This window comes from Triturus cristatus, chromosome 2_1 (genome assembly GCF_964204655.1).
Source record: "Triturus cristatus chromosome 2_1, aTriCri1.1, whole genome shotgun sequence".
Taxonomy (NCBI): Eukaryota; Metazoa; Chordata; class Amphibia; order Caudata; family Salamandridae; genus Triturus; species Triturus cristatus.
The window spans coordinates 577,862,394-577,881,317 of NC_140581.1; positions in this window are offsets into that span (position 1 = coordinate 577,862,394).

The following is an 18,924-nucleotide window of genomic DNA, read 5'->3' on the forward strand; positions in this document are numbered from 1 at the left end:
GCAGGAACGCATTGATGTTGTCTGCTTCATTGTTGTCTGAATGAGAGAAGACTGTGCTGCAGGAACACATTGATATTGTCCGCATCTTTGTTGTTTGAAGGACAGAAGCAAAAGCTGCCAAAGCAGATTCTCATTGTTTGCATTATCATTGTCATTGTCTGTGGTCAAGAGGGGCTTGCTTAACAGGTTCGCATTGCCGTTGTAGCTCGCTTTTAAGTGTTATCTTAATCAGCTGTTTAGATTGCTGTGTGGGTGCCCTTTGTAGAATGCTTTTCTTATGTGCCAGCTGCTCAACAAGCCCTCGCATGCACTCTTAACGGGCACACCCCAGCTGACATAACAAACACTGTACAAATTGTTACACTGTTCACCCCGCTCTCAGAATGCGCATTCTCTTGTGCGTGAGTTATTCTTTGGGGGTGCGCCAAATGTAAATTCTGATCAATAAGAACTCTCTGATCTCTTGTGCATATTGACTACTTGCTCATAATTTGATTGTTGTAACACTGTTCGCACCACTTTAAAAAAGTGCATTTTCTTGTGCACGTGCTATTCTCTGTGGGTTGCTCCATAAGTGAATTAAGGTCCTACGCACTCTTTCTGCATAATGACTTCATGTTTACAATTTAATTTTCATCACAGGCACCCACCCTGGGTTTTCCAAGATGTGCACTCTCTTGTGTGCAAGTGATCAAGTGATTCCTTGAGGGTTGGTCCCTCTGTCCTTGTGCGCACCTTCTCTCATTTGCACATCACCCCATTAAAAAATTGTCTTGTGCATTGCACATATATGCTCTCCCTTGTGCACGTGCAACATTTTTTTCCTCTTTTGTGTCTTACGTAATATCTGTGTGACTGAATCCTACACCTCTGAGCTCTACCCCTCCCATTTTCTCCCTCCCATATTTCTCGTCTTTCTGTTCTGTCATCAGCCTCTGCCTACTGTTATTACTAATGTAAAGCAAAAAAAGTAAAAGGTTTTATTGTCTCTGAAATGTTTATTATTTTATGCATGTAAAAACTGATTTTTGATTGCCATTGTATTGCCTCTGGTTGGAAAAGGAAATGCCTTTTTCCACACAAGTTTTTAGCAGCTAGCTCCTGACAAAACAAGCCCCTGCAGACATGCCCACTCATGGCACCACTGAACGCCCACACCACCACCAACCAGGGTCATACCCATGCCCTTCTCATGGCCCCTCATGCCACAAGAATGTCCACTCCTCTGCAGGGAGCCTTCCCCAAAGAAAAGACAACAATTTGTAAACATTTCCAATAGTAGCACTTGGAAACCAAAGCACTCACATACCCATGGCCTAAGAAGGGAACATTCATTCATACATTCATATATGCATACATAATTACCAAACATAAAGGAAATAAGAGGGAAAGGAGGGAGGCAACCCTTCACCTCTGGACTCCTCTTCCATACTCCGTCATATGTGTGGTTACACCTGCAACACCAGCCTTGGGGTACTGCAATCCCCCCATTGTGCAAGCAGAGGAACCACCCACTAAAAGAGGATCACACTCACCCCAACTACTCCCCATATCCTAGGCCTGCCTCAGTCCAAGGTCAACCCGCACAGGAAAACAACTCACAGAATGCCACAGTGGAGCAGGACCTCAGCCACTCCAGGGTCAGGGTCAGATGACACAGGGTGGCTATCTGGGTGATTGTTAGCTGCCCTAGATCACGATCCTGCAAGCTCGAACGCCAAAGAAAGTTCTAGCTCCCCAGTGGCTGAAAGCACAGGTAGAGCTGCAGGGGGCATAAGAGTAACAGAAAAAGAAACACCCAGTGGGGGAGCATAGAAAGGTTTAGGACAAGGAAGGCATATCTGAACCCAGGGACATAGTTAGGAGACTCAGGGAGGAAAAGAGAACTACCTGCGCCCTGAAAGAGGAAAGAGAGAAGTGAGACCAGGCACACAGAGAGAAGGGGGCAGGATTTGAATGATATGGGGCTACTCGCTATCACAGGGTCACCACACAGCGGACCACCACCTATGTCCAAATCCCTGAGATATAGGGCAGATGAGGAGATCAGGAGGCAAGGTCACCTGATCTTCCCTGAACCTCAGTACTCAAAAAATAAGACACCGATTAAATGAAATGAAATTGGCTTTTATAAAGCGCATGGCTACTCGGAAGTATCCCTTGCGCTGAGCTGATGAAACCTGAGGGAGGACCCAGAATTATGGGAAGAGCCAGGTTTTCAAATGTTTCCGAAAGATGGAGTGGGAGGGTTCCCTATGGAGGGGAAGTGGGAGAGCGTTCCAAAGCTTGACGGTATTGTATGAAAAAAGCCTTCCCCCGCTTCTAGCTATCTTGATTCTGGGCACTTCTACAAGATTGAGCGTGTTGGAACAAATGTTTCTGGAGGCTTTATACGGGCGAATCAGATCTTTGATGATGGGAGGTCCGTTTCCTCCCAGAGACTTATGGGCTATGCACAGGGCTTTAAATTGAATTCTCTCCTGCAATGGAAGCCAGTGCAGGGAGCGCAGAGTGGGCTTCACCGAGCAGCGATGGCTGGTGCCAGTGAGCAATCGTGCCACCGCGTTCTGAACAATCTGGAGCCTAGCAACCACTGTGGTGGGGGCTCCCAGATAGAGGGTATTGCTGTAGTCTATCCTAGATAGAATTAGAGCCTGTGTCATTAGCTTTTTAGCTGGAGGGGGGAGTAGGGGCAGGACTTTGCGAAGCATTTTAAGCAGGCCGTAGCATGACGGTACCGTCCTCCTAGCTTGAGGTTTAAAGGAGAGGTCTTGGTCGAGCCATATGCCTAAGCTTTTTATTTCAGGCTTTGAGACCGGGGCTGGAAACATGCAAACTGGCCAGAGGTCCTTGAGGCTAGTACTTAGGTGGTTGCCGAGCAACATCAGCTCGGTTTTGTCGCCATTGAGCTTAAGATGGGAAAGGCTCATCCATTTAGCCACTTCCTCCAGACACGAAGGGAGGTCAGTGGATGATTGACCAGCTTGATTTAGTGCTACGACAAGCTGCGTGTCATCGGCATAAGACACTAGATGGATTCCAAAAGGGGCAACAACATCCGCCGGTGGAGCCATATACACATTAAAAAGAGTCGGGCTCAGGGAAGAACCCTGAGGGACTCCATACAGCAAGGGTAGGGGATCTAAGGTGATGTCATCTTCAAGCACCTGAAAGCACCTACCTTCCAAGAAAGATTGAAGCCAGGAGAGAGCTTGGCCCGACACTCCTCTGTCCCAGAGACGGTGGGCCAGAATTTGATGGTTCACCCTGTCGAAGGCCGCGCTCAGGTCAAGAAGAATGATCGCGGCTGGATCTTTCTTGATTCCTCCACCACTACTAACAACGCGGTTTTGGTTCCTTGGCACGGACGGAAACCTGTTTGAGATGGATGGAGTAAGTCATGAGACTCAAGAAAAGTAGAGAGTATATGATTCATATGTTTTTCTGCCTTCTTGCTTACTCCAGGAAGGAGCGAGATAGGCCAGTAATTGCATAGGTCATTAGGGTCCAGATGACGTTTCTTTATGAGGGCTTTGACCATGGCTCTCTTCCACTCAAGAAGGACCAAACCCAAGGCGAAGGAGGCATTAATTATCCTAAGGATAGGGGTGGTGACTATTGGGGCGGCCGTTTTCAACACGTTAAGGGGTGAGGGGTCGGGGGGCGATCCACTTTTCACAGAGGCAAAATGGGCAGGAAGGAATCCAGGGTCAAAGGGGTGATAGTCTCCAAGAGGGGGGCATTCTCGGCTCGACTGGAGGCTATATTGTTAGTGATGAAAGCATTGTCTTTCAAGGGGAGGAGCTTGAGAATATTTTGCACTTTAGAGAAGAAAAATAGTGCAAGGTCATTACACTGGCGACCGGAGGGGTCTGGAATCGTCGGTGGGTCAGGGACTTCGAGTAACTTTTTTGCAATACGGAAAGTTTCAGTAACAGAAAAAGAAACACCCAGTGGGGGAGCAGAGAAAGGTTTAGGACAAGGTAGGCAGATCTGAACCAAGGGACATAGTTAGGAGACTCAGGGAGGAGAAGAGACCTACCTGCGCCCTGAAAGAGGAAAGAGAGAAGTGAGACCTGGCACACAGAGAGAAGGGGGCAGGATTTGAATGCTATGGGGCTACTCGCTAGCACAGGGTCGCCACACAGCGGACAACCACCTATGTCCAAATCCCTGAGATATAGGGCAGATGAGGAGATCAGGAGGCAAGGTCACCTGATCTTCACTGAACCTCAGTACTCCAAAAATAAGATACTGATAGCACAGGGCTGTAGCACCTCATAAGGAACAACAACCAGTGGCATGTCATGAGCACTTGGGAAGGGTAACTGTACCCCAAAAAAGATAATTGCAGTGAAGGAAGGCAAATTCTATGTAAACCCTTTTTGTAGTTTGCTAGCCCAATGGACAAGGGGAGAGAGTAGGTACGCTAAGCCCGAGCCATAAGAAGGGTCTTTTGAGCCAGAAGACATGGCCATGGCCAAGGATTGCATTAGGCTTGAGGGGGGAAACCCAGGTTGGGACATCTTCTACATGCATCAATGTTTTATGAAGTGGGAAAAATACATTGAGGACAAGAGCACTACCCCTTCAGCAGCAAGGCAAGTTCCCTTGCTTCAGCGGGGGGCTTCAGCGATTGTTTATGTCAAGGAAAGGCTTAGGACAAGGAAGGGCTACCCACTTATAATCCTAAAACCCAACTTTGGTAAACATGACACAATCCAGGCCCCACCAACAGACTAGGCTGCATTCTCCAAGGCAGCTCTGGCTCTCATCACCAACCCCCCAACACTATTTGGAAGACAAGTACAGCTGCACAAGGAATTCTTACTCCATAGGGAACAGCACCAAGAGTGGGAGCCCTAGGAAGAGAAACTAGTGACAGCTGAGACAGTGGAGATCAGACCCACTCACAGGGTCTTGATGGCCTCTGATGACAATCAAGTCTCATGGGCAAGTGTTATTTTCTGAGACCCAGGTCTCTATGTATGGGACATATCAGATAAATACCTGTTCGCCGACTACCCAGAAGGCTCAACAATAGTCTTTGAAGATCCCATAGTCATCAGAGTCAAACTACAACTCAGGGCATCGGCGCCTGTCAAAAGCAGCAACATCCTTCAGGGATCAAGACTTCACACAGGTACCCCCACAGCTATAGACAACTGGTCCACATGAGGTGTGGCTCATCAACACTGCCGAACCAGTTAGGATCACACTCAGGGAAGGATCCATCCTCCACAGAGTGAAACAGCACCCACTGTCCCAGGAAGCAGAGAAAGGCTTAGCCCCCACGGAAGAGGCCCTCATTGATCAGGAAGTAATCCGTGTGGGGGTATCACCCTATAACACCCCCATGCACCCCATGAGGAAGGCAAAGGGGGAACTTGCCACCTAATACAGTATGTACACCCCCTAAATGATGTAGTGGTCCTGAGCTCCCTGTAGTACCAGACCCTTTACCAAAACTGACCGACCAACATCCCAACCAAAGCTGTGTACTTCTCAGTCGTAGATGTTAAAAATGCGCTCTGACAGCCAGTATCTAATGGCATTCACCTTTAGAGAATCTCAACAGCTCTTTTAAAGGTTGCCTAAAGGGTATTGTGAGTCACCAAGTATCTTTAACAGAATCCTGACACTGTCCAACTTCCAATATAACAGCACCCTGTTACAATATGTGATATCCTGATATGCAGCCCCACTGAGTTGAAATGCCGACTAGACAGTAGGGCCCTCCTCACTACACTATTAGAAAGAGGCTATAAGGCGGACAAGGAGAAAGTTCAATATGGACTACAGGAGGTCAACTATTTGGAGCAGTTGATCTCAGCCTCAGGAAGACTGGTCACACCAGAGCAAGCCCACAGCATTATAGCAATGGCACCACCCCAGACAAAGAAGGAGATGAAAAAATCAGTAAAGCTCTCCAATTGCCTCAGGCAATGGGACTTTGACTACAGCACCCTTGTAGCCCCCTTGCTTGCTGCAGTAAAGAATGCAAAGTTTGGTGGTATCCAACTGAACCTAACTGATATAGATCCCTGAGATGCAGGAGGCCTTTGCTAGATTAAAAGAAGAAATCACCGATGCACCTGTACTTGGGAAATGAGATTATAGGAAGGAGTTCTCCCTGTTCTGCCATAGCGATGGATGGGTGATGATGGCAGTATTCACCCAGAAGTACCTCTTAGGGCACAAACCCATTGCTTATCACAGTAGTCAACACAACTCTGTAATGCAGGGACATTTCCCCTGCAAGCAGGCTCTGGCCACCGCAGCCTTCGAGGTGGACAAAAGTACCTTCATTGTCATACGCACACCCCTCACACTGTACACCGAACATGCAGTGTTCACAATCATACAGAAAGGGAAAGGTAACCTGACCACCAATGAGTCCAAGTATATGAGCTTATGCTATCCAGACTGGCACTCAACTGAGTGCAGTGACATATCATCAACTCAGCCACCCTTATTGCCATGAAGCACAAGAAGGACAGGAAGTTCAAAATTGCCCTTTGCAGACACCGGACGAATCCATCAGGGTAGAATAAGACCTGATCCCTGACAGCAAAGTCATGAGCGTAGATTAATCCACTGTCATAGATCAACAAATTGGTGTTAGGCACATAGGGTCAGCAGTGGTCACAGGAGATAATCAGACATTCTCAGATTCCCTGCAAATCACAGCACAGCTGACATTTCTCCTGAACCTCTCTGCACAAGCAGCCAAATTTGTGGCACTCATTGAGGCCCTCACACCAGGGACAGGGGACTCCATCATGGTATATTCCGACTAAGCCTATGTTACAACTACCGTACATTCCAGTATTAGAAGATGGAAGAAAAGAGGCTTCCTCAAATCTGATGGCACACCAGTAATGCACAGGGATCTTTTAGACCTCCTCATCAACGCATTGAAATGAGTAGCAGTCATCAAGTGCACAGCACATACAGGGGGCTGGGACTTTATCACCTGGGGCAATGCTCTCCCCGACTTGGCCACGGAGGAGGCGGCCTACAGGACCACATGAGCAATCCACGAGTTTCAAGTACAGGAGGTTGAGAAGCAACCTTCAGAGGACTCCTCACCATCTTCCGAATTACCATACACTGAGACTGCTAGGTTGTACCTTAGATAAATACAGGAAGCAGATCTCCTAAATAAGCGAGAACTCTGGGAATCTGGGGGATGTACACAGGCCCCCCATAATCTCATCTATAAGGACACTTTTACAGGTAAACCTATCATGTCCCAAAGCCTATTCTACACAGCCCTGAACCTTCTCCACCTCCATGCACACACCCATAAAGAGAGCCTGATTGCTAACATACAGCTAGACTGGTTTATTCCCCATGTGGCAGAAATGATCTCCATGTACCCACATAAGTGTACAGTATGTCAGCTGCACTCACCTAAATCCGCACTGATGGTCATAACCTCATCTATCCCATGACCTTCTGGTCAATTCCATGCTCTACACATAGATTTAATCAACATAATTGACAGATGTGCCACTTACCGATATATAGTTGTGGTAGTCTGTTCCTCCTCTAGGTGGATAGAAGCAGCCCTTGTACACTCTGTGACACTAAAGCCACAATTCACTTTCAGGTTCGAGAAGCCATATTCAGGTAGGGGGTACTGGAGGTGATCCAATCAAACAACGAACAACATTTTGTGAACGAAATGTTCAAAAACATCTGTACCCTGATGGGCATAACCCACAAGCTGGTCTCAGCAAACCACACCCAAAGCAATGGCATAGTGTAATGCCTCAACGCCCTGCTTAAAAAAAAGGTCTAGCAAACTGTGCACCTCTATGGGTAAGAATTGGCTGCATTACTTGCCCCTAGCCCTGTTCGCTCTAAGGAACACCCCAAGCAGAGACCACAACTTAACCCCTAATCTGCTAATCAGTGGTAGGTCACATCTTACACCAATACCTCAGTGCAGAACCAAACTAAGCCCAGAATCCAGCTCTGAGGGCCTAAGTAATGAAATGTGTAAATATCTCTTTCTGAATTAACCAAAGCTTGCAGATTCCTCCTCCGTTGACTTCTCATACATCATCCCGCAGCCTGGTGATTGAGTCCAAATCTGGAACTTCCATCGCAGGTGGAGAGTCAGCAAGTTTGGAGGGCCCTTCAAAGTAATCTTTTCAACTCCCACAGCTGTGAAGGTCTAATGGAAAGGGTCATGGATATACCTCACGGACATTGGCTTGGACCCATGACTATCAACACCACCAAAGGAGTCAACATCACAAACCTTTCCAACATAAACTCTGAACACTTTGAGGACAGAAGTGCCCGTAGGGCTTCCCCTAGACTTTGTGAACACTTTGTGGATAGGAGTGACCATAGGGCTCCCAGCAGACTTTACGTCGACTCTTTCAGACCCTGACTGAAAACATACATCTATGGGCCTCATCCACATCTCGCTCGGAAGGGCTGCTGAAGGCATCGATCACTAGCGAGTTAGAGTCGTACTTGTGATTTCCGTACGACTTGTACAGCTGTGCGAATGAACAAGTACGATGCAATAATCTCCTCGCGCTCTGAGTGACTCTTACGCATCAGCGATCACATCCGGAAGACTCCGCCATGGCCGACATGCACAGCGCAACGTCGCGGATCCCCGGACGACAAAGTACGATGCGCATGCCGAGCAGCTGGATCGAGTCGGAGCCTCCAACTTAAAAATGCTCCGGGAAGCAGATTTTGGGGGTCTGTAGCGGGCCCTCTATGAGTCGATCACTGGGGGAAGCAAGGGTCCACCCTACACATGAATGCATTGTACAGGCAGGACCAAGGGGTTCCCACGACAGGGGGCGCCCTTGTCCAAGATGTGAGTTTATTGTCTTTGAGAGCCTATATATGCAATGTACAACAGGCTCCCATAGACTTCAATGGGGCTCTGAGCGACCCGAGTCCATCAGCGCTGCAGAGCATCGTCCTCTGTCGCTCGGAGCCCCGGAGCCCAAGTCTCTCGGAAAGCTCTATGGGTGCTAGTCGGCCGTAGGGCTTTCCGAGCGAAATCGGGCCCTATGTGATGTCTTTTGTCTTATGTGCTTTGATGTTTTTCAGCTATGTATCACTGAACAAGAACAGGTCAAGTTTCAGCAAAGGTCATCAGTTAAAATGGCCCAGCATGAGTCCGGGGATCTAACACATTTAGCATACAACTTCACCGCACAAACCGACAGCATCCCACATGCATTTTGCACTACTACACAACACCTGGTATCAGCAGATGACCTCAGTGTGAAGCCAAATATCTACCAACTCCTGCTATGTCTACTCATTGATATCCCATGCATTAGGCACAGATAGACTTTACCCGTTTCAGGAGGTACCACCCAGCAAAACCTATTGCCTCATACACTTGTACCTATGCTGATTAAGAACCAAACTGCAGCCCAACACTATAACACCACAGGAGGTCAAAGTGAACCTAACCAAGTATAACATCGTCCCCAAAATCCTTTACATCCTGACAGAGCAGGATGAGTTCCAGTCCGAGATAAACAAACTCAAGAAAAAGGGCCAGACATTGTAATGGAACACAGTGCCTTAAACAAGTCCTCACAAGGGTTTCTTGGAGGTCACCAAGTCACCAAGCCATCAGCCAAGTGCAATAACGTGTTCACACATGTACCAACCTGTGGACCAAGGCTAACCTTTAATGTAACTGGAGCCATATGTATGAACAACAAGTGGAGCCTCAAAGTACCCGACAATAACATCAATATGCAGCAATCAATTACACTCCCTGGTTAGACGCAGCATGTCAAAAAGTGGTACCAGAAAAAACATTGACGAGCTATAGGAAAAATCCGCCAGCTCCATGGTTCTTGCAGGAATTAAAAGTGGCACAATTGAAGTGCAGAATCAACGGGCGCATATGGAGGAAAGAGTACCATTCTGATGAAAAAATTAAATATAAAAAAGTACTAGCTGAGTACAAACAGTTAATCAAAACAGAAAAGACTAAATATTTTTCGTGGAAAATTAGATTGGCCGCAAACTCTACCAGGGAACTTTTTGGAACAGTTAAAGATCTGTCCAAATGGAACTCCTGATTAATCATTTTGCAATTAACTAGCTGACTTTTTCCGAATTTAAAATCAATTCTATTTTTCAAGCATTCATGTTGAATGTACCAACTATTGACGCAGGTCCAAATCAGGAAGAGGTACCTAACTCAGGTTTGGACTTTGGGCCTTGCAAAACACCCAATTTTGAAAGATTTTCACTCCTAACATGTGAAAAAAACTATCAGTCTCATAAGCTCTCTCTCATATCTGGGGCCCCTTCGGACCCCTGTCCACCATCAGGCATGAATCTTGCAGCTAGCATGGTGGCCGGTCCACTCATGGATCTACTAAATGAGATACTTACCTCTGAGCAATACCCAGCTATTTGAAAAATGGCCTCCATTCTCTCTTTGGTAAAAAAAAACTCCCAGTATCCCAAGCAGGTGGAAAACTATAGACCCATCTCTCGTCTTCCGCTTCCTGCTAAATATTTAGAGAAGGCAATGAATGAAGACATTTTAACCTTCTTGGACACGAATCAGCTGCTCGACTCCTCCCAATATGGTTTTAGAGCAAACCACTGTACCGAGTCAGCATTAGTGACTGCATCTAAAGAGATAAAAGGAGTGATGAATAAGGGTGGCAGAGCTGCAGTAATCCTATTGGATCTCTCTGCCGCCTTTGATATGGTTCACCACAAACTTCTTGTCAAGCGATTTCAGTCACTAGGCTTCAGGAACACTGCATTAAAATGGCTGAGTTTGTTCCTTGACAATAGACAACAGTGAGTAGAGATGTGAGAAGCAAGGTCGAAACCCTTATTTAATGTGTATGTCACCCCCGTGGTCGATGTGATTCACAGTTGCGGCCTGACTGTATTCTCCTATGCGGATGACATGCAGATAGTGGTATCTATCTCATCACAGGTGGAAAAATATGCAAACAATTTCTGTGGATGCATGTCACAGGTTGCAGACTGGATGCAGAGAAATTGCCTCAAACTGACAAAACCGAGGTTCGCTTTTTGGAAAAGAGATCTCCTTCTGGGATACATCCTGGTGGCCTTTGGAGTTGGGTACACTACCAAAGCCAGTGCAAAAGGCAAAAAAACTTGGGAGTTATGTTTGACACCAAATTATGTTTCTCTGTCCAAATCAACGCTGTAACCTCCGCTGGTTTTCATATGCTCATGGATCTCAAGAAAATTCTTCCGTTCATCCCATTTGAGCTACAGAAAACGGTGATAATGGCCCTCATTTTTTCAAAGTTAGACTACTGTAATGCCCTCTACTTGAGTGCCGCTAAACATGTGATAAAGAAACTTCAGTCCCTACAAAATGCGGCAGCAAGAACGCTATTGAAGGTCCCCAAGTTTAAACTCATTTCTCATTTAAAGCATGACCTTCACTGGTTGCTGTTGGAGAAGAGGATCTCTTTTAAGGCTCTGTGTATAATACACAAGGCTCTTTATGGAGCCACTCCATCGAGCTCTGCACAAATGGTAACGGTCCCAAGAGTCAGCAAAGCAAAATGAGGCGGAAGAACGATTTAGTTCTGTGGTGGGAAGTTATGGAATTCCCTGCCCGTTACACTACGCTCCCAACCGATCTTGCAGCAGTTTAGGAGACAGCTGAAGACCTGGTTATTTTTACAATAGGTATCTGAACTATGCCAAATGTACCCCTCTTGGCCTGATGGCCATCCTTGCTTTGATCCTGGTTTTGATTTCCTCAGTGCTAAGACACCTTCAGGTATAGCACGTTCTATAAAACTATTTCATTCATTCCTTCAAAGTTCAGTCCATCTGCAGGGCCATTAATTTGTGGAACAGAAGTAACAACGGGTACATGGGGGTGGGTTGAATGACACCATACTGACAATGCCAATACACCCGGAACTCAGAGGCAGAAGGGAACACATGAACAGAGGGTAAGGAGAAACCCACAGTAGTTAGGAAACAACCAATGTATTCCTTATGTTTGAGGGGGAAGGGGATGATACCTGTCATGGTGAACAGCAAGTGCAGGAGTATAATCTATAATAATGATATGCAGTGCGACACCTCCACCTTGATGGACTTGATGGCCTATTACTGGCAATGCACAGAGCATGCCTACACCTTACTCATCCCAGACTAGAGAGGGGTCTGCTCACTGGTCACTTTCTACATGCTCACCTTGTTCATACGCGGAAAAGATCTTTCTGCACTGCATCCCCACCCCATGAGCAGAGGCATTGTGCTTCTACATCAAGTACACAAATTTAGGTGAGCTGAATACTTTGGTTGGGACACATTCAAGAACATAGGTATAGGAGTGTTGATTCCCCTCTTCACCATGCAAACCAAGGCCGACGCCCGTGGCTGCAGATCACCAGGTGCGAACTGCTAAAAATGATGAACACCACCGAAAATGGCCTCAACACAATCAAAGAAGAAATTAGTGCTATCCGTTTCATGGTGATGCAGCATCAGAATGTGTTGAACTTAATGACCGCACTGGACAGGAGCCTGTGCGCCACGATAGGTACAGCATACTGTACCTCCATCCCCATGAACAACTTTGAAAATGGCACGCTGTCATTCGCCATCCAAGCACTGCACAACTTGCAGTAGTTCAGGAAAAAGAACAATGTGCCCCAAACATAGAATGGTTCACTGGCTGGTTTGCCTGAGTACCATGGTGGATTGCCTACCTATGCAAGACTGTAGGAAGCTGGCTCTTTATGTGATGTACCACTAAGTGCTTATATCGTGCAAAGATTTCAGAGATTCCCCCAAAAATGTACAGGGCTCAATGTAAACCTAAAGTGCTCTATTTGTGGTAGTGTGGTCAAGAAGATTTAGGCCTAACACAGAGGAGTGTAAGACATTTGTTATGCACAGTGATTAATAAATGACACACGACTCAAAAAGGAGATCCACACCAATTTTGTAAAAATAAGCTTCTTTCAAGATTTATTTTAAGACGAAGAATGCATAAAAAGGTAAGTATGTTTTTCATAAGAAATACTTTTCACTTTAAAAAGTGTACAACGTGCAACAAAAATGTTTTTTTGCAGGTAGGTATACAACTTACAGTCTTGGTGTCAGAATGAAGAATCAGCACCAGGCAAGGTTCAAGTAGCAAATCTGCACCATCACTAGCACTGGGGTGGCTGGGTGCAGGGTTGAAATTCAGAATTTGGCAGCAATGTTATCCAATGAAGAAAAGAGGTAATTGAAGAGATGGTACTCACAGGTGAGTAACACGGTTTGGTAACCCAGTCTCTAGGGGTTAAGTTAAGCACAGGTGGGCCACAAGGCACCACCAAACTTACACCGTCAGTGGCACTGGGGTGGCCCGGTGCAATGTGTTAACACATTGGGTGTTCACTGCAAATGAATAGGGGAGATCGACCTTGAAGAAGACTGCTGGCTCAGGCCAGGAGGCTGGACGGAGAAAACTTACAGCTGCCCAGGTAAGTAAAGATGCTAGGGGATGTAGGGACCATTGGTCGCACTCCTCAGGGCCCAGGGGCTTACGGTGCTGGGGTATCCTTAGGCATTGGAAAAGTCTTACAGGCAGCTCGCAGTTGGGGCGAGGCTTCAAGTTCAGGCTGCAGGCTTCGTGGTAGAGTCCACAGGGATCAGCCCACAGTAGACACTTGCTCAGAAATGTTGGAGAACCTTCACAGGACCAGTGGGCCACTTAGACTCAGGCCGTTAGCATCGGGCACCCAGTGTAGATGTAGGACCCGCAGTGGTTTTGCAGTTCCTCAGGGTTCTTTGTACTTTAAAGTTGGTTTCTTATGGATAGATCCACTGTCCATGGGAGACCTTGATCTTTGTCAAAGGCAGGCAGTCCTCTCAAGGCTTTGTATGTCACTGGGCTGCAGGATGGGTTGTCTTTTGGCGCAAGTTCATCAAGGGCTGCAGACAGACCGGTAGGGCTAGGGTCGAGTCAGTTGGTGTCTGCAGTCTTCTCTGCTGGTGCCATGCTGTAGTGTCTGGCTCTTCTTAGGTCATCAGGAACATGATTTCAGGGCTTGGGGGTGCCACCTAAGTACTAGATTTAGGAACATTACAGGGGAGTGAGAGGTAGGCACCACTGGGTTCCTTCCCTATGGTGTCTACACCCTCTATTATGATATCTTCTTGTCGGAGGGGGACTAGTCCTAGCCCTTATTGGATAAGTCCCACCATCTTCAAGATGGTGGGCACTGAAAATTGTGCTTCACTTTGCCTCCAGCACCTGAGGGGTGGAGTTGGCGGAGGGGGGGCACACCTATTTTCCTCTCTAGATTTTTCCACTGGTTTGCCTACAAAAGTGGGGGTTTGAACCCAGGGCTGCCGTCAGATGCTAGCAGCAGAGGCCGGGGTTGCATTACAAAGATGGCAAGGGCTTTGAAGCTTCCCTCTCGAGCACTGAGCTTGGCCAGGGGAGGAGGTGTGACACTTCCATCTAGGATGGGATTTATTTCTGACCTCTGAGAGCAGGGTATCTCGACCCAGGGGTCCAGAAACATGTCTGCTGGTGGCAGGTTGCCTAAAGCCAGTCAGAGACCATACCAGGGCTGGTAGGGTTTCAGGGGGCACCTCTGAGGTGTCCTTTGGGTACATGTTTTAAAAAAGCTCATACTTGTATCAGTGTGGGTTTAATGAGAGGAGTTGTTTGGTACCAAATACTCCTCGCTACAATAAAGCCATCATGGTGCTGGGGAACTCGAGTTGTTGAGTTTCCAGCCCATGTACTCTCTATGGCTACACTGGCACTCACAATATTACGAATAGACTTAAATATTGTTGGAGCACATCTACTCATGCAGATATGCCCACACCTGAGATAAATTTCACTTTGCCCTAGGGCGACTTACCTATACCTTAGGCAGTGCTGCATGGCATGGCAAACAGGCAATGTGCCATGCCGAATTTGTTTTTTTTCTCTGCACCAAGGAAGGACAAACTGCAGTGGCAGTTTGCATGGCCTTGATGGGGGGTCCCTAGGGGACCTTCTTCAGTCACAATGCTCTAGGTAAAGAGGTACCATTTACTAGGGACTTAGACGGGGTCTGAAGTTGCCAATTGTGGTACAGTTTTTAGGGAAGGAGGTCTACCATGTAAAAAGAGGTACTTTCTCACAAAGGCCTCATTACCAGTAGTTATAATCTTGAATTGTGCGTGTTACCAAATTCCAATTTTTTTGGGTTACATACCGAATTGTCATTTTTTTTTCTAAAGTCATAACTTTTCACTGGTGGTGTTCATCATTTTCAGCAGTTCGCACCTGGTGATCTGCAGCCACGAGCGTTGGCCTTGGTTTGCATGGTGAAGAGGGGAATCAACACTCCTATACCTATGTTCTTGAATGTGTCCCAACCAAAGTATTCAGTTCACCTTCAATGTAATGCAATCAATATTTTCTTTCTCATTTCTTCTGATACAGTTTAGCTACTGGTCATAATAATCAAAGGGGAACATTTACCTGTATGTTGATTTATAATCCTGTGAGTTACACAAGAGGTAAGCAAAATATTTGTTCAGTTTGTCTGATTAATCAACATCATGGGTTTTGAAGACAAGACAAGCGAAAGGCAGGTAAGAGATCTCGACTGGTAGTCCTGCTAGAGAATCTTCACTTATCACTGTTTAGAATACAGCTTTGCCCTTTTGTTCCATCCATAACCCCTCAACGGTGCCCTATTGGTTGCAGGGAGCTTGAGGAAAAACAGGAAGTGAAAACTACAGAAAGTTAACTTTTTCCTGCTGCTGTATTCCCTCTTAAAACCAAATGTGGAAATGGCAGGGCCAGTGTTCGCAGCTGATAGCCCTGTTCTGCCCCAATAGACGTCTACCAGGATCACATGAATAGCCCAAGGCACCTACCATTATATATTCCACTGAGCATATGAATTACCCACAATGATCAAATGTATCTACATACATTACAATTCAGTGCTGAATGCACCTGGAAACTCTTTCTCAAATTCAGACCTGAGCCTTAAAGATTAGGATTAGGATTTTAAGGGGGCATATTGAATACTGTGAGTCTGTATGCAAACTTGTATTTCTACTTGAGAAGAGTAATATCATTGGATACAATTTCATACATCGCTTATTGCGGCAATTTGACCACAGAAAGTCAGTAGTACCCCTGCTGCTTGTCTTGTTTCCTTTTGCAAGGGACAGAGGTTGGTTTAGAGCCCGAGGTTAGTGCTGCCTCTTCCTTCTTTCTACTTTGTGAATGAATGAGTTAGGCAGCTCTACGTTTTAATGGAGAACTTTGATAATATTTGTGAAAATCGTATGAACATGGTTATGTTCTTTGCGAACTCAGAAAATTGATATGCACCATTCCTGTCTGCATGTATCAAGTGTTGCCCTTTTATATTGTTCAAATCAATTAATTTTTCTTGTTATCAGTAAGATTTCAAAGTTTTGCATTCAATTATGTCATTTTCTTACCATAAGAAATATGAATGGTATTCTACTGAGAGTTAATTGCAACATGACATCCGCATCTTAAGGCAGTCTTCCACAAGAAACATTAAATGAACCTCTTGATTCAGAATCCAAAGCAATTTAAATTAATCATCATGTGAACCTATTGACTGAACTTGTGGTTCTTAAGCAGTTTTTAATAGAGGAAGCATAAAGATGTGTTCTTAGAACATGGATCACGATGGGTTACTTTAGGAAACACTTGCACAATAAAGAGGCATTGATTTCTTTGACATTTTCCAATGCATATGCCAAAAGACCCTACACATTGGAGAGGTTGTGGATAATTCAGTGTTATTGAGTACTATGGAAAATATAACAGCATTTCAATGGCTCTTAGAAGCACATGTACCTTTTCTTGTAAATGTATTATTCATTTTAATTAACCAAATATAGAAATAATCAATGAGACTTCCTAAAATATCCTTCAATTTAATTAAAAATGTATTCAATATCGTTTGTTGAAGAATACATAAATGCACATATAATTTAAAAAAAATGTGACATGCACATTCATTACATAAACACTTTTCCTTCTATTTACATTTAATTGTGTCTAAATTGTTTTTAAAGAGGCGGCCTAATAATCAGCGTGATGAGACTTTTAAAAAATATAATTCCTTTTTTAGCAAATTAACAGCATTAAAATATATTAAAACATCCAAAATACAATCCCTACACAATCAGCCAGTCCGTTCTAGAACCGTCAATTTCAATGGGCTATTATGGAACCACAAACAATAAAATGAGCCTTCAGAAAACAATATGAGCCTTAGAAATAGCTTAAATATAATGCTGGCTTTTAGCCTCTAAGGGATTGTTGGCTCCAGTGAGGATTTAGTGTCGCAACCATCTATAGACCAGAAATAGAGCAAAGTAAACAATGATTTTTTAAAATACATTTTTATGCTGAGGAAGCAGTTACAGGTTTTCTAGATTCAAATCTGCCTAGAAAAGCATTTAGAGTTTCAAACATTCTGAATGGTTCCTGCCTGCAATGTTTAGTATAACTCTGGCATTGTTACACCTTTGCTATATTCATTGAAGTAGGAGGAGGCTTAAGGATCCCGTTGAGGGAAGGAGCTTACTGCAACACAATATCTAGCTCTCAAGACAGGACCCTCAGCACAGTTCAACTGCACAGGCCACAAATGCAACTGCATACATCTGCCAAGGAGAAGGTGAGTCTAGCCATCTGGTATATATATGTAGAACACAATTGCACATGGAAACTGCAGATATCTTGGCTCTATGCCTGAGTGCTTAATTGACAATAGGGCAAAATAGAAAAGGGTGCCAGCTGATTTGCCCCACATCTTGGGAACATTTTCACAAAATGAGGGCGCATCAGAATTTACTAGATTCTACATTACACATCACTGTTTCATTGTAGTAGACACATTATGTCTACGTTTCGCTTGAATGTGTCAATTTTCTTAACAGAGGTTCAGTGTCCTCTTAAACGCACCGTAAAGCATTTGGAACTACTTATATTTCACACTTCACCTGGAAACTTAAGTACATGAAGGTAACTTTTCTGAGAAGGATGTGAATTTACCTTAGCAAAAACTATCCCGAGCACCACTTCCCATATTGTGTTGTTTGGTGTTGTGTCATGTTATGTTATCTTATGCTATGCTATGTTTTGTTATGCAGATTTGTAGAGTGTAGAATAACCAGAGAGAGTATCAGGTTGCTGAGCCGGTTTGAGATTAGCCACACCTAGAGCATATTGAGACTACTCAAAAAGCCAAATCTTCAGGTTCTTGCAGATTCCAAGAAGTGAAGAGGAGGCTCTTATATATAGCAGCAGGTCATTCTATAGCCTTATAGCACGACATAGTGGACTATACCGGTTATTAAAGGCCCGCTCCTGCGTTATAGGCCTGAGTAGAAGGCGGAGGACTTTAACAAGGGACGGGACTTTAATAGCCGGTATAGCCCTGCTACGAAGGGCTATAAGGCTATTAGAATATTCTGCCACTAGAGGACAGAATGTTCTAACAAATAAAACAAAGGCTTCTCGAAGCTCGAGGGAATTTAAATCCCCTCGAGTTCCAGAGGCCTTTGTAAAACATTGGAATGTTGCTATGCGGGCCTTCACCAGCCCGTAGAAGCAGAGAGCGCTCCATTGTCTTCAATGGAGCTCCCAACATTTCAATGTTCTAATATGCTTTAGGAGAGATTTAAGAGAAGGCTCAATCACCACATCTGATTTTCCATATGCGTAGGATTTGTGCAAGTAGGAGTCCAGATGAGCGTTGGTGTCTGGAAGGTTTGTGAAAGCAGATGGGATTGTTCAAGTATGCTGGGCCAATGTTATGTAGTGCTTTGACAGAGTAAATGAGGAGTTTGATTTGTGCTCATTTATGAATGGGGAGCCAGTTGATCTCCTTCAGGTGTGGT